The sequence below is a fragment of the Melospiza melodia genome, unplaced genomic scaffold (assembly GCF_035770615.1).
Source record: "Melospiza melodia melodia isolate bMelMel2 unplaced genomic scaffold, bMelMel2.pri scaffold_51, whole genome shotgun sequence".
Taxonomy (NCBI): domain Eukaryota; kingdom Metazoa; phylum Chordata; class Aves; order Passeriformes; family Passerellidae; genus Melospiza; species Melospiza melodia.
Genome location: NW_026948797.1, coordinates 527,303 through 544,198, shown reverse-complemented (window position 1 = coordinate 544,198; position 16,896 = coordinate 527,303).

Here is a 16,896-nt window from a genome sequence, read left to right as displayed (position 1 = left end):
TGATGTGAAAGATGTTTTAAGTCACAAGGCCCCTCAGTGGCTAACCGACGCCCAAATACAAAAGTATGAAGTCATCCTAATAAGTACCAAGGGCCTCGAATTAGTCTCTTCAAAATGTTTTAATTCAGCCCAGTTCCTCACGGGAGAGCCGTTAACAGACTCGGAGCATGATTGTTTAGAAATTATTGAAATGCAGACTAAAGTGAGAGAAGATTTAGAAGATGGGCCCCTCCTATATGGGAGAATTTTATTTACAGATGGATCATCATGAATGGTACCCAGTAAACAGGTCTCAAGGTATGCAACCATAGATGGGCAGAACATGCAAGTTGAGGAAAGCTACCCTCAAATTGGTCTGCCCAGTGTTGTGAAATCTGTGCCCTGAAGAGAAGTCTAGATTTACTAGAAAAAGATAAAGGAACAATCAATATCGACTCCTGGTGCGCATTTGGGATTGCCCATACATTCAAAATATATGGGAAGAACAGGGGTACCTTAACTCTTAAGGCAAAAATATAATACATGAAGAGCTAAGAAAATTAGTACTAGAGTCACTAAGGAAACCAATAGAGATAGCCAAAGTTCACATAAAAGGACATCAAAAAGGGGACACCCTTGAAAAAAAGGGAAACCAATTAGCTGATCGAGTAGTGAAAGTAGTAGCTTTGCAACAGGAAAGTCCAGTTGAAATTCTTCAGATAGAGTGAACACCTAGTAGAGAAAGAAAAGAGGAAAGACCCATCTTTGATGAGAAAGAATTAAGGAAGTTAGAAAAGATGAGAGGACAGCAAAAAGAAAATGGAGAATGGTGGACCCCTGATGGACAGCAAATTTTAAATAAAGCTCTAGCCCGAATGGTGATGACAGAGTAACACAAGTTGACCCATTTGGCAATACAAGGATTATGTGGCCACTTTCCAAGGGATCATATGTGCATGGGAGTACGTACCATAGCAAAGGCAGTTACCAAGGGATGTTTAACTTGCCAACAAATTAATCAGAAAGTAATGAGAAGAGTACTATCTGATCTGGGGGAAGAGAGTTGGCCTTGTGGCTGTTCCAAAGTGTGCAGGTAGACTTCACAGAAATGTCCCCTGTTCAGGGACACAGACATTTATTAGTGACCATGGATCACCTCATCCATTGGGTAGAGGCGTTCCCAACAAAAAGAGAGACAGCCCAAGCAGCCAGAAAAGCAACCATTCCCCAATATGGTTTGATAAATAATACAGATTCCGACCAAGGTCCACATTTTACAGCCCAAATCCTAGAACAAGTTGTTGAAGCCCTGGGAATGAAATGGAGGTTGCACAGCCCATTGGCATCCCCAGATCTCCAGAGGAGTAGAAAGAATTAATAAAAACATCAAAAACGTGTTAACTAAATTAGTTACAAAAACCCACATGAATTGGCTTAAATGTTTACCCTTAGCACTGTGACAAATTAGAACAAGAGTCTCACCTCATGAAATGACGTTTGGACTCCCCTTCTTGACAACACCGTATAGCGTGGGAATTTATCCAGAAGGAGAGACAGCCACCCAAAAATACCTAAAGGCTATAGGAAGTATGTTAGCAGATCTCAGGAAAAAGGGCTATCTCCCTGAAACCTCTCCCTTAGACACTAAGGGACATAACATCAATCCAGGTGACTGGGTGTTAGTTAAATCATGGAGCTTTGCACCTTTAACCTCTGAGTTTGAAGGCCCTTTTCAGGTCCTACTCACCACCAATACAGCCATACAGACCCAAGAGAAGGGGTGGACACATATAACCCAGATTAAAGGACCTGTACCACCTCCCAGTGAAGAGTCAAAACCAACCACATCCCCTACTTCTTCTAATTAATGGATTGTGACTAATCACTCAGACGATCTAAAGGTAACCCTCCAGAGGAGACCTAAAGGCTATTAGAGAGTGTTTATAGTCAAAAACTTGTTAAGAACTGTTTAAATAATCAAAACTTGTTAAGAACTGTTAAAAATTGCAGTTAATGTTATTTATATGTTACTTTTGAGTTTGAAAAGTAGATACTTTCCTGTTGCATTATTATTAGTTAGTGTTTATTAATGAATGTACAGTTTTTAGTTTGTGTTGGAGCCTTTGATTGTTTTGGTGTATATTGTGATTTTGTAGGATTAGGCATAAGAGTAAATACCTCGTTATTTGTTTGGAGTATTTTTTCTATCATTTTGGATACCGAAAATTCTTAAAGTCATCTGATCATTGAGTTCAACGTTTTTAGGTCATGTTTTTCTGTGAAAAAGTTTAAATACCCCAGTTAACTCAAATCTTAGTGTACAAAGCAATCTCCTGTAAAACATCCATCAGGACAAAAATAAATTAGTAAAGAAAAGTCAAATGTGTTGACACTGAGAGAATAAAAACTCTGTACTAAAACCAATGACCTCTTCTGTAGGAGAAAAGCATAAGCAGGAGGCAAGGCTGGGTGAGTCTACAGTCCCCCTAAAAACAGCCACTCCAATCACTGGGTGCAGCTCAGTAGTTGTAGAGTTTAGGGGAATGCCTCATACCAGACTCCTGGGAATGCCCTTACTGATCTAACTTGTTAACAACACACTGGGAAGTCAGAAGAGCCCATGTGCTAAATGTTACTACCCCCTTTACAGAGGGGAAGAAACCGGATCTTTAATACGAGTACATACAAATTTAAACTTAAACTGTGCCAACCTCTCTCTGTTAGCAACCTGTGAAGGGCACGGGATAACTTAATGGATTTCACAAAATATAGCCACTTACCAGCAAGGACTGCCTGGGGAGTGTCCTATAGGAGATGCTTGGCTTTGCTTTGAGCATAATTCCAATAAAAAAGGCACAGCAGACTTAATAAAAAAGAAGTAACAAAATCAATAAATGAGAAAGAAGACCTAGAAACATCTCATGGGAAAAACTTGCTCACAGATTTAGAGGAAAAGATCAGAAAATAGTTACATTTAACTAATTGCTGGATCTGTGGAAATACACAAAAGGCCAAAGTCTGGCCTTGGGAAGGGATCAGCTTAAGACCAATAGATATCTTAAAATGGACAAAAACAAGACAAAAAGTACCAGCTATTGGACAAAGAGGAAAAGAATTGTGGGAATTAGAGTCTGAAATAATTGGAGAAGAGTAGTGTATATCTTGGAAAGGGAAAATGTATAAAATGTATAAATTTATAAAACCCCAGGAGAAATGTCCTGTGAGAGATATTTAAAAATAAAACATCTGTTAGCTGGGTAGCTCCCTAAAGAACCCAATAAGTACTGGAGTATTATTTATTATTTATTATTTATTATTTATTATTTATTATTTATTATTTAGTATTTAGTATTTATATACTGGAGGTAGTATTTATTATTTATACACTGGAAGTAGTATTTATTAAATAAGAAATAAAAGTATTGTTAATTTATCAAAATACTATTAATTAAAAAATAAGTAATATTAATTTATTAAAATACTATTTTAATGTTATAATAACAATTCAATACTACCAATACTAATACTAACGAAATTTTGATATTATATAATAATATATAATATTAATTAATAATTAATATAATATGCATAACATATATAATATAATATTATATGTTATAGTATGTATATTAATTAATATTATAATATATTAATATATTCATATATTATAATAATATTCTAATATTATAATATTAGAATAATAATTAATGTTATATATTAAGATATAAGATGTTAATTAACAATCAATATAATATATATTATATTTTATATAACTTAACCTCATATAATATATTATATATTATATATTAATACATATAATATATAATATATATAATATAATATTTAATAAATCTAATATATAATATATAATGTATAATCTAGTATTTTTATTAATATGCAATATACAATATATTATTAAGTATTATTATTATTATCATTATCATTATCATTACTATCATCATTATTATTATTGTTACTATTATTATTACTACCATTATTACAATATTAAAATAATAAATTAAACACTGAAAATCCATTGGGAAGAAAGAAACGGGGTGTATCTGCGGAGAAGGATCTAAATTCCATGAGTGTACTGGTAGTATTCATTAAATAATAACCATTATTATTAGTTTAATAAAATATTATTTATTAAATAATAATAAGTAAGATTAATTTTTAAAATACTATTTTAATATTATAATAATTATTTAAAAATTATTTGTAATGAATAAAGGAATAAAACCCTTCTGGGCCGTGAGAGAAATATCCAAGTACTGGGAATTTCCAATGGCTATCAGTGATGCTTCTCAGAAAGCTCCAGAAAACCTGGTTTGGATATGTGGGAATGTGGCTTACAGTGAATTACCCAGGGAGTGGAGCAGGACTTGCACTGTTGGAATTATTAAACCGTCATTTTTCTTACTCCCAAAAGAGTCTGGATCAAACCTAGGGGTCCCAGTATATGATGATTTGAACAAATCTAGCTGACCAAAAAGAAACTTAATTGAAATTGGAGGAACAGAGACAAAGAAAAACACAGGAAATAATTTGCACTTATGGACCAGCAACCTGGGCTCAAGATGGGTCCTGGGGACACCGGACCCCAATTTATATGGGGTTAAATCCGATTCTGAGATTACAAGCAGCACTCAAGATGGTATCGAACTGAGCCTCTCTGGCTTTAGACCACATAAATGACCAACTATCCCAGACTAGAGCTGTGGTGTATCAAGTCAGACTAGCAGTAGATTATTTATTAGCCCATGAAGGAAGCACATGTGGAAAATTTAACTCCTCGAGTGCTGCTTAGAAATGGATGACCGCAGTGAAGTCATTAGAAATATCTCAAAGGAAATCTAGAATTTAGTCTATGTTGGAACACAAGAGTGGACCCCTATATTCAATACCAGCTTGTGGGACAATTTCTGGTCATTAAAAGGAAACTTTTAATGGAAAACTTTTAGTGGAAAAAAACAGCCTTTTTCATCATATGTGAAATTGCTAGTTTGATCCTCCTACTTTGCATGCTCCCCTGTATAATCCGACTTGTAACATCTGCTGTACAACAAAGTGTAATGATACCAAAAGAGCTTAATAAGAAAGAAGTAAAAGCATTCATGATAATGAATGATCAAGAACATCAAGATGCCAAGCAAATTTACAACCAATATTAAAAATTGTACTTTCAAGAAGAAGTAATTGCTAAATGATAATTTAGAAGTAATTTAGCATAAATGAATAAATTGAACCCGATTGAACAATTTGAGGGGGAAATTGTAGAGAATGCATTGTTAAAGGAGTTAATATAAAGTTCCAATGTTAGTTATAGATTGTTTGTTGAATGTTTAACAGTTATGTCAAGTTCCAATGCCAGTTAAAGGATTTATAATTATGAAAATCCCCTCACAGTCAGGTGTTGCCCCCACTGCTCCTGTTAGCGTTCAGAAGCACATAATCACGAGAATGATTCTATGCAGGTGCTTTTATTGAAGAGCTCTGGGTGTCAGGGGTACAAACCCAAATCTGTCTCCAACATACATTCGGGATGAACATGTTTTTATATTCTATCGCTATATAACTTTCATGTTAATTATTATACTTATATTGTTCTATTGGCTACATAGATTTCAGCCAAGCATGGGCTCCTCATGACCCCCCCCTCAAACTTCTAACATAGTTTCTCATTATTCTTCTTATGATTATACAATAATTATATTTAATTACTAAGAAATCATCACATTGAACAATTATATAATTTATCATATACTGCTTAAGTAAATGCAATTTCACATGATCTGGCAAACACAAAGCCTGACATTTTCAGAGTCTATTTTTAAAATTTTTCCAGGCCCCCACTAAGTCCAGCTTCTTTCTAATTCCTCGAATTTTATGATTTTAGAACCTTTTACTATCACTCCCACTCTCATCTGGGATGGCAAACTACCCGACACCATAAAGAAGAGGATTATGTCATAATAACCAAATATGAAAATCCCCTAAGACCTAACAGAAAAGAATGACCTAACAAAAATCCCTAGAACAACAAGCCACCTTGCAAATGAAGAATTAAATAACACCTCTAACCAGAGAAAACATAAGACAACATCAGGGCAATGGTCAGAGCTTTCTGCCTTTGTCACCCTAACCAGAGCAGGCCAAGAGCAGTACAGGGACCATGGACCTGAAACCAACAGTGTCTACCCAGAGACTCTTGAAAGGAGAGAAAACCCAGCCCTGCCAGGCCTTGCTCAGCACTGCAGTTCCCTGCCTTGGGCTCCCTGCAATCCTGGCCTCAAGGATCTGCTCTCACCAGGCCCTGGGCAGCCTTTGGCACTCCCTGCCCTCACTGGGGCCCAGCCATGCTCCAAGGCACTTGGAGTTTTGCTGCTAACTCCTTGAGCAGCTTCTCCATCCTTCTCTGCGTGCCTGAGGCTCCTGGAGCCAGCCCCAAATCCAGCGTGGGGCTGATTAAAATACAGAAAGACCTCAGGAGCTCTTTGTCTCCCTTCCATTGTCTTTGAGACTCCAGGGCTTGTGCAGGGATTAGAGTCAGTTTGGAGTTGTCTTCAGGAGGGAGATTCCAAAGTGCACATCATGATTTTTGGTTTCAGTCAAGGAAATATTTTTTTACTTTTCATTTCAGCGAAGAGGGGATAGAAGCATTGCCCAGGTGATCTTGATGCTGAATGTCTCCTTAGGGAGGTCTGGGCAGGGAGAAGAATGAGCCCCTTGCAGGCTGAGCCTGTTTGGCCAAGCTGCTCCTCACCCCCAGCCTCACCATGTGTGACATCACACACCTGGGTCTGACATCCCCAAACATTTAAAAAATTCAGCATTTTACTTGAAAATTAGAATATAATAATTAGTAAAATTATAGTAATATTTTTCTTATTTATTATATTCTTATTCAAAATTCTTATTACCCAATTTCTAAAGTGATATGAAAAATCAATGCGTTTTTAGCAACCAAAAAAATTATTCCTCATTCGTTCTAAGTCACAAAATTCCCTTCATTAATTGTCAGCTATCAGCTATTGATTTCTCCTTCTTTATTCAAATAATTTAACACTCTTGTCATCTTTTGTCCTATTTTCTCACACAGACTCAAGGGAGGAACTTTGGGGTCCCTGGAGACATTTCTGGGGCACATTTGGGGCAGTTCTGGGTCGGGGAGGTAATTCAGAGAGAACTTGAGGGTATGGAGGACACTTAGGGGAGCCAGGTGGGCACTTGGACGGGCACTAAGGGATTCTGAGGGACAGTTCGGGATCCAGGGACAGCACTTGAGGGTCCAGGGGTCCCCTGGAGGTCAGGGAGGGGAATTTGGGGCCCTACGGGGTCCGGGCGTACCCTTGGGGGACTCGAACGGGGCTCTCTAGGGCGCGGGGCGTGAAGGGAGTTGAAGGCGCGGGGATCATACAGTTTGATGGCGCCGCGGAGCATCACGGGAGTTCTGGGCACAGCTGCAATGGCTCTCGGTGGGGCACGGGGCATAACGGGAGATAAAGTCCCGGCTGGAATAGTGCTGTACAGGCGCCGCAGAGGATGATGGGAGCTGTAGTCCCACAGGTGTTTTGGAACACGATGTTTGGGGGACTGGGAAGGCGCTTGGGGGACACTTTTGCGTCCGAGACGCGAGTTGAAGTCCTCGGGGGAACTTAAACAGTTCGGGAGCCCATGGGGGGAGCTCGGAGAGCTCTAACCAGGCTCTTTAGGGCACGGGTCACAGCAGGAGTTTTAGGCACGGGACTGTGTTCTGAGGGGCTCTGGGGCCGTGGGGGATGAGAGGAGATGAATTCCCAGAAGTCGATGTACCGGGCATCTGTGGGGTTGGGAGCACTCAGGGGATCCGGGGACGCTTTTGGGGGGGGTCCAGAATGGGCGCTGAGGGGGCACTGAGGGATCCTGGAGGGTCTGGAGGACACTTATGGGACAGATGGGGGCGGATGCCACAGGTTCTGTGGAGCGCAGGGCATGACGAGCGTTTTAGTTGCGGCTCCAGTGGGGCTATATCCGGCCGCGGGGCACGATGGGAGATGTAGGCAAATAAAAATATGTTGCCAATATAGGCACCGCCCACAGTCCCGTATCCCTGGTGCTGATTGACTGCGAATGGTGATGGGTGGGAGCCTCGGCAAATGGGATGCGGTGGAGGTGGGAACAGCAAAATCAGCCTCCTCCAGTCCTTCCTACTACAGCCCAGTTCATTCCCAGTACACACCAATATAACCTCAGTAAAGCCCAGTTCATCCCAAGGAGAACCCAGTTCAACCCCAGTGCCCCTCCAGTTCCTCCCAGTGCAGCCCAATCTATCCCAACACACCCGAGTTCATTCCCAGTTGTTCCCAGTTTCTCCCAATGTCATCCACAGGATGCCCCAGTGTCCCCAATCTTCTCTGCAATAACCCCAGTGTCCCCAGTATGTCCCAGTCCCCCCCACTGTCACTCCCAGTGTGTCCCAGTATCTCCCAAAGCGTTCCCAGTGTTCCCAGTATGTCCCAGGCCTACCCAGTGTTTCCAAGGACAGTTTCATTTCTCTCGGTGGCCGTGGCAGCCAAACCCAGCAGTGGGGTCAGTGCAGTGCCCATGGCCACAGCCCCTTGCAGGGGCCCAGTGCAGCTTGGGCTGATGATCCACCCTCACAGCTGGCCCAGGGCAGCTCTGCAGTGCCTTTGGTGGCACCTGGGGCTGGCACACACCGGAGCAGTGTGTCTGTTTGCAGTGGGGAAAATCAGGAGGTTCAGATTGCTGCAAAAAGCCCCCAAAAGTGAAAAACCCTCTTAGGCTGAGTGCAGCCAGCTCTGCAAGCACAGCAGGGCCCAGGGCAGTGAGGACAGACAGGATGGGGCTGGGCAATGTGGAGCCAGGTTGTCCACACTGGGTGAGAGCTCCAGGCACAGCTCCTGTGAGCAGGCCAGAGCTGCTGAGAGACCCTGGGTCAATATCAAACACAGAATGCTGCAATCAACTCTGCTCTAAAGAGAAATAAAATAAAATACTTTATTTAAAATAGGAATATGTATTTCATACAAGTTCTTTGAAATCTTTCTCCACAACTGGACTAGGATAAATTTAAGGATTCTCACAGGGCATTGATGTTGTTTACATCAGACTCAGTCCCTGAGAGTGTCTTCAGAAAACTTCTCAAGAACTCAAAATTAAATTATAACTGTGACCTTTCTTGAAGTTTTAATGAGTTCCACGGAGGGACAGGACTGAGAAAGTGTCCCCAGGTTCCAGTTAGAGCAGAACACTGGAGGAAGTGCTGACAGCTGGGGACAAACAAGGCAAAGATGTCTCTGGTGCTGAGCAAAGCTGGATGTGTTTCAGGAATGCAAAGGGCCAAAGCCTGAGCCCCAGCCCCTGGCCAGGCAGATCCTGTCCCTCCCTCCTTGCTCAGGGCTCTTCCTGGGATGGGCACTGGCATGTGGAGATGTGCAATGGCAAGGGCAGGAGCATGGGGCGGCCCCTGCCAGGCTGCTGAGCAGGGACAAGGAAGCAATGAGGCCCCAGGCCTGCAAGGGTCACTTGTCTCCTGCTCCTGCCTCAGGCCCAGGGCCAGCAGCCATGGCCAAAGTGCTGCCCAAGTTGGCTCTGGCCGGGCTGTCTTGCAGCTGCTGCCCATCCCTGTGCCCTGTGCAGCCCAGGCTGTGCTACAGTGTCCCTGCCCTGCACCTCTGTCCCTGCAGGCTGTTGGCATCCCCCGGCGGCCCCACCTGGCTGGGCCCTTCCTTTGCTGACAGCTCTGCCTCTTGCCTGCCTCCGCCTGCCCACACAGAGCCTGCGGCTGATACCAAAAGGCTTAACTCCATTTTTACCCTGCCTGTGAACTTTCAGCACAGGAACAATCATGCAGTGGCTGCTTTCCCAGCAAGGATGGTTGGAAGAGGAGAAGACATCTGGCTCAAGGGGGCAGGAATAGAGAAAACAAGGAGTGAATCTGGGAACTTGGGGTGGGTTTTATGGAAATGGGTAAATTGTAATTCACATTTAGGGACTGTATATAAGCAACATACTGGTAGAATTCCATGTCCACATAGGGTTAGGAGTTATCCCATGCTGGACCTTCAGCCTGAATAAATGATTGTCTCTGAAATAGCAAATTAGTGTTTGGGAGCCTTAGTCTGATATTTCAGAGCTTTGGTGACAGTGGTTCCTCACAGAACCAAGGACTCAGCTGTGACACTGTGCAAACTCATGGAACAAAGGGTCCATGGTAACACAGCAGAACCCCATGGAACCAAAATCCATTTTGGCACACTGGGGCCACATTGAACCAATGGCCCATTGTGATAGTGCGGATCCAAGGAGACAATTGTGACCCTGAGAAACCTCTTGGAACCAAGGGGCTGTTGTGACTCAGCAGGGCCTGGTGGAACCATGGGTCCATTGTGACACTGCAGAACCTCACGGAACACTGTGGGGCTCCATGAAACCAATGGTCTGTTGTGACACTGCAAGGCCTTATGGGATCATGGAGACCATTGTGACAATACAAGGCCTCATGGAAGCAACCATTGTGACACTATGGAGTCTTGCCAGGCCAAGTAACAGTTGTCATATTGTGTGGCACCATGGAACTAAGGAGGCCATTGTGACACTCCAGGGCCCCATGGAACTAAGGATCCATGAACAGTGCCGGACCCCATGGAACCAAAGGTCCATTGTGACATTGCAGGGCCTCATGGAATCCTAGAGGCCATGATGACACTTGGAGGCCTCGTTGAATCAAGGGGCTCTGCAGGACCTCATGGAACCAAGGAAACCCTTCTGACATTGTGAGTCCCCATGGAACCAAGGTTCCATTTCGATACTGCAGCACCAAGGAGACCTCTGTGACACTGTCAGGCCTCATGGAAGCAAGGGACCATTGTGACACTGTGGGCCCCTTGGATACAAGAGGCCAGTGTGACACATCTGGGCTTCATGGAACCAAGGATCCAATATGACACCACCACTGTGACTCTGCAGGACCCCATGGATCCCAGGGAACAGGTCTGGTTGGCTTGGCCTGACTGGTCCAACTGCCCTTGGCATGTCAAGGGTCTCTTCTCATGTACCCCTGAAGCCCTGGGGCTCTGGGCTTTCCTTCAAATGGAAAAGAACTGCCCTTCTCATTCAAGCATCCATAGTCAAAATGGGAGTCCCTCTCCAAAATTCAGAATGTCCAGGGATTGCTGCCAGACAAAAGCTGCCATTGCCAACATATCTGCCTGACCTTGTCTTCCTCATACCTGGGTCTCACCTGCCTCCAAACACTGGGGCTTAGTGATTTCTCTCCTATGGAAAAGAATCATCCTTCTCCAAGCACTGATTGCTGAAACTGGAATCAACCTCCAAAAGTCCTATATCCAATGATTGCTCCTTCACAAAAGCTGCCATTACAGATGGGTCTGGCTGGCCTTGGCCTCCTTAGGACCAGCTCTCACCTGCCTTCCAAACACAGGGGTTCTGTGCTTTCCTTTCTGTGGAAAATAACTGGCTTTGTCCTCCAGGCACAAATAGCTGAAATTGGGATTCAACATTCAAAATTCTGAATATCCAAAGGTTGCTCCCAGACAAAGCTGCCAGGACAGGCAGGTTTTTCAGTCCAGAGGCCTTTGTGTCTGGTCACTGCAGTTCATCAGCCCCTGAAAGGCTTGGGTACCACGGTTTCCTTTCCATGGAGACAATGGTGACACTTTGGGGCCCTGTGGAAACAAGGGACCACTTTGACATTGTGGATATCATCAATACCAGAGACCATTGTGACACTCTGGGACCTTGTGGCACCAAGGCCATCACTGTGGCTCTGTTGGGCCACATGGTCCCAAGAGCCCTGTGTGAAGCACCAGGGCTTTGTGGAACCAAGAAGCCATTGCTGCATTTCAGGGCCTCGTGGAACCAAAGGGCCGTTGTGATCCTGCAGGGCACTGTGGATCCATGGAGAGCATTGTGGAATTGCAAGGCCCTATGGAATCATGGAGACCAGTGTGGCACTGTGGGGCCCCAGGGAACCAAAGGGCCTCTGTGACCCTGCAGGGCCTCATGGAAGCACGGGGCCATTGTGACACTGCAGAAGCAAGGAGAACATTGTGACACTGCAGGGCCTCCTGGAACCAAGAGGACATGGAACAGATCTGGCTGGTTTGGCCTCCCAGGGGCCACTGGACAGGTCCAGCTTATCTTGGAATGCTGAGGGCTGCCTCTCATCAGCCCCTGGAGAACTAGAGCTCTGTGCTTTCCTTCCTATGGAAAAGAACCACCCAGCTGTCCAGGTGCCCACGGCCAAAAGTGATACTCCTCCTGAAAATTCCCTATATGGAACGGGTTCTCCCTGACAAAAGGTGCCAGGACAGAGAGCTCTGGCTGGCCTTGGCCTCTGAATTCAAGGAAGCCCTGAGGAAAGTATTTGAACAGGTTTGACTACTGGAACATCAATGTTCCTCTGAAAACCTCAGAGGCTCTTCTAATAATATATGCCTTTTTTTCTCATTGTGTATTATGCTTGAAATATAATTTTTAGCTACATAATATTATTCTTATCCCTCTATCAGTGTTATCTGACACAAAACACCTTGTCTAGATATGGATCCAGGTCACCTCTACAGGCAAACACAAGAAAGAATGCAGCAAGAATGATTTGTCACTGCTCCCATCTGTCCCATCTCCTCTGGAGCTGGAGGTGCAGCCCCAGCACTTGGCAGGGCTCAGGGGCTCACAAGCTCAGCTCCCACCCAGAGAACTTGCAGACCCTGGGCTACTCTTCTTGGCCCCTGCACGCTCAGCCAGGCTGAGATGGACACTGATGGTTTCTGGACCAGGCTCTCTGAGCCCAGCCCAGCTCCCTGCAAGCTCTGCCAGCTGCCCTGAGCTCTGGGCAGCACCAAGGGCCTCTCCCCAGCCCAGCCCAGCCCACTCTGGCCCCACAGCTCTGCTCAGGCCGGGCTGCTCTGGGCACTGCCCCACGGCCTCAGCCCCTGGCAAGGGCACAGCAGCAGCTGCAGCTGCCACAGGACTCAGCTCCAGCTATGGGGGAACGTGCCTGGCAAAGGGAAAGGAGGCTCCCTGGGTGCCCTGCTCTCCTCTGCAGAAGATGCTGAGGGCTCTGCAGCCCCTACTGCCATCCCATCTGCCCAGGGCCGTGTAAGAGCCCTGGCCTTGGGGCCCTCAAGAGCTGCTCCTGCTCCAGGCCCAGGGCCCATCCCAAAGCTGGGGCAGCCACAAAGCTGTGCCCATTTCTGCTCATTGCTGCTCTGATGAGGATGGTTCCTCAGAACCTTGGAGCTTGGTGATGAATTTTACTTTGCCAGAGGCCTCTTCTTTCTTGAGCTCTTCAGTTCAGGAATTGAGTGGCAAAGGCTCATAAACATTTGTTCAAAACACCAAAACAAGACAACCCCATGGGAATAATTCAAATCTTCAATTCTTCTGTGGTTAATTAGGCAGATTTCAGAAGTGTATTCAAAGTGATTCTACGATATTGAAAACAATGCAGACAGAATTATTTTGTCCTGTTTAGTTTTCTTTTCCTGTTATAGATTGATATCCACAATCCCCAGTTGATATTGATCCCCAGCCCCTCCTCACGCAGTCTGAACAGATATGAAAATCAAGCCCCTTCATGGCTGACAATCCATCACACTTTCTCCCTACCCCCTCCCCACCATTTTCCCCATCCAACCCCTGGCACTGAGAGCAGCTGAGGAATGGAGTCACATGCAGGCGTGTCCTCAGGGCTCAGGATTGGGGCCAGGTCAGTGAAATCTCTTTATTGATGATTTGGATGATATTGCCAGCTGGGGGCTATGTACAAATCACAAATGGGACAGGACTGCTGTGGAACGTGCCTTGAGCTGTTTTATTTTTCAGCATCAGTCTCATTACATGGTTATGACAATGGGAAGATGCCAGCAGCTCACATTTCAAGCAGCAGACCAAGAACGTAATGTTACAACTTACTTTATAAGTTTTTTGACCAATCACACAAAGCAAAAGCATATTGACAGTAGTTTTATCCAACAACTATAAGCACATGTACCTTTGGTTAAAACAATGCTTGTCTATTTTGAATACAATACCTGCTTGTAAGCCTTAAAACAATGCACAGAGCTTTTTTTTTATTAAGCTTCAAACTTCCTAGTATCTCACTAGATATACTTTTCTTCAGCTTAGGAAGTTATTCTAGACAAGGGTTAATACAGAGACCATTGTTCTATTTGTCCTTGTTTTTCTACTTTTAAAATAATTTTTCTGCTGACCTATCTCACGGCTGCTGCTTAGCTCTAATCACAGTTTGACTGTCTCTGAGGCCTGCCTTTTGCAGCTTTCCCAAAACCCTCTGATTTTGTGGATTCCCACAGATGAGGCCATCGAGGGCACCCTCAGTCAGTTCCCAGGTGAGCCCAAGCTGGGTGGGAGTGTGGCTGTGCTGGAGGGCAGGAAGCTCTGCAGAGGGATCTGGCCAGGCTGGAGCCATGGGCTCAGGACAATTGGATGAGGTTCACCAAGGCCAAGGGCCCGGTCCTGCCCAGGGCTCACAACCACCCCAAATCCCTGGCTGTTCCCTGCCCCTGATCCCCACAGCCTGTCCTGTTTCCTTCATCCCTGCATTGCCAGGGACTCCCTGGGCAAGGGAGCTCTGCTCTGGGGTTGGAGGGAGGTGCAGGTGCCACCACTGGAGTGGGAACCAGAACTCAGCAGGTTTGTGTCCTTTGGGGGTCAGGAACTGGTGAGACTCAGAGGCACAGGAAGTTTCTTTTCATGATCAACTGACCATGGTTGAAGAGGACACAATTCAAAACCAATCATGCTCTTCCCTGAGCTATGTGAAATGTCCCAGCAATGTCTGACATGTCCACCATCCACGAGTAATTTCCATACTAAAATTATTTTTAGAAAAATATGGTTCTGTGATGGATATAAACACACTTAAATTCTTGTATCAGGATGCCCATCTGGGAATGGGGGGAAAAAAAGCCTGAACAATTCCTGATTTGCAAATCTTTCAGTGGTGGACAGAGAAGGGACTCAGGCTGCTTTTGGTGTTGAGGAAATGCTGAAACCAGCCTGACACATTTCATCTCCTCCTGTCCTGGCTGATCTCCCCTCTTTCCCCTTCCACCCATTGGCTTTTGTCTCCCACCAGGCCCCCCGGTGAAGAGCCTGGCTCTGTGTTCTCCATCCCCTCCTCGCTGGCACTGACAGGCTGGCATGAGGAGCCCCTCAGCCTTCCCTGCTCTGGGCTGGACAAGCCCAGCTCCCTCAGCCTCTGCTCACAGCCCAAGGGCTCCAGCCCCACCTTGGAGGCCCTTCCCAGACCCTGCTCCAGCTGCCAGACATCTTTCCTGCCCTGGGGAACCCCAAACCAGGCCCCAGTGACCTGGATAATCCACGTCCTTGATGTCCTGCCCCTTGTCCCCATGGCAGGCTCTGGGGGTTGATTTGTGGAACATCCTTTGGTGGAGGCTGTGGCTCCAGGTGGGCCAGGGAGATACCAGGGGATAGGGGACCCTGCTGGGCATGAACAGCTTTGGACTTCTGGGGGAAAAATTTGAGGGGGAACTGGGGCAGAGTGACCAACCCAGTGACCTCACACAGCACTGCTGTGATGTCACAGGCTGCTGTGTGATGTCATAGCTTATTCTCTGATGTAGCTAAGCTTGTCTTTGATGCTACAACCAACTCTGTGCAGTCACACAGCCCCCCTGTAATGTCACAGCTTTCTCTGTGATGTCACAACACATTAACTAATGTCACACATCTGATCTGTGAGTTCACAGCCAACTCTCTGATGTCATAATCTGCTCTGTGATGTCAGACCTCTGCCTTGTGATGTCACACCTCTATCTGTGATGTCTCAGAAGCAGTCTATGATGTCACAGCTGCTCGATGACCTCACCTAACCCACTCTGTGATGTCATAGCCCACTCTGTGACCTCATGTTACCAGATGATAAATTGCCTACACCAGGTGAGCACACACAATGCTGGTTCTCCAAAACCCCAGGCCTATGGAAACCACACAATGCCCATTGTGTGAGAAGGGGAACTGAAATTCACCAGCCTCAGTGTCCTGCCAGCTCAGCCAGGCCCACTGGAACATTGGGGTCCATGAGCAGCAGGGACCACCAGAGAGACCCCCAGGACAGGAGAATGCATGGGTAAAGGGGAGGGGAAATATGTTAATGATTTTGGGGAAATGATTATCATATGTATGTTTTGCCCAGGACAATCAATGAATCTGTATGCAAAATACAGAATATAAACAGGAACTTTCCTGCACTCAGCATGCACAGCTTTTGGAGGAGCTATCCCCCTGTGCATCTGGCCAAATAAAGACTGCTGCTTCTTAATGCTACATTGGGGTTATGGAGTTTTATTATTTTGCCAAATTTTTGGTAACACTCCCACTCCCAAGGAAAGCTCTGTCTCCTGCTGGTGACAAACAGAGAAGGGCTGGTGGGAGATTTGGTGGTTGAAGGCTGCCTGAGGCAAAGTCACCATGAAATAACACAGTTTCCAATATTCTATGAAAGAAAGAGGGGCTGCAACAAAACTTCATCACTGGAAATACAGAGGGCAGACATTGGCTTATTCAGGGTGCAGATTTACAGAGTACCAAATCAGATACTGACTTTTTAAGGGAAACAGTCCTTAAAAACAAAGGTGTTCAGGAATGATGGGCACACCTCAAGAAAGAAAACTTGAGGGAGATGGAGCAGCCTGTGCCTCTGTGCTGAAGTTGAGCCAGCTAATTATTGTCCTGGCTGGGCATGGAGCTTTTGTGGGAACTGAGAGAAAAAAGAGGGTGCATCACCTTCAGACAGAAGATCAGGCATCTGAGGAAGTGTTTAAGGATGTTGTTGGGTCATGGAGAAAGAAAAGCAGAGTGGTAAAAGGTCAATTAAAACTTAAACCCAGCCACTTCTGCGAAAAA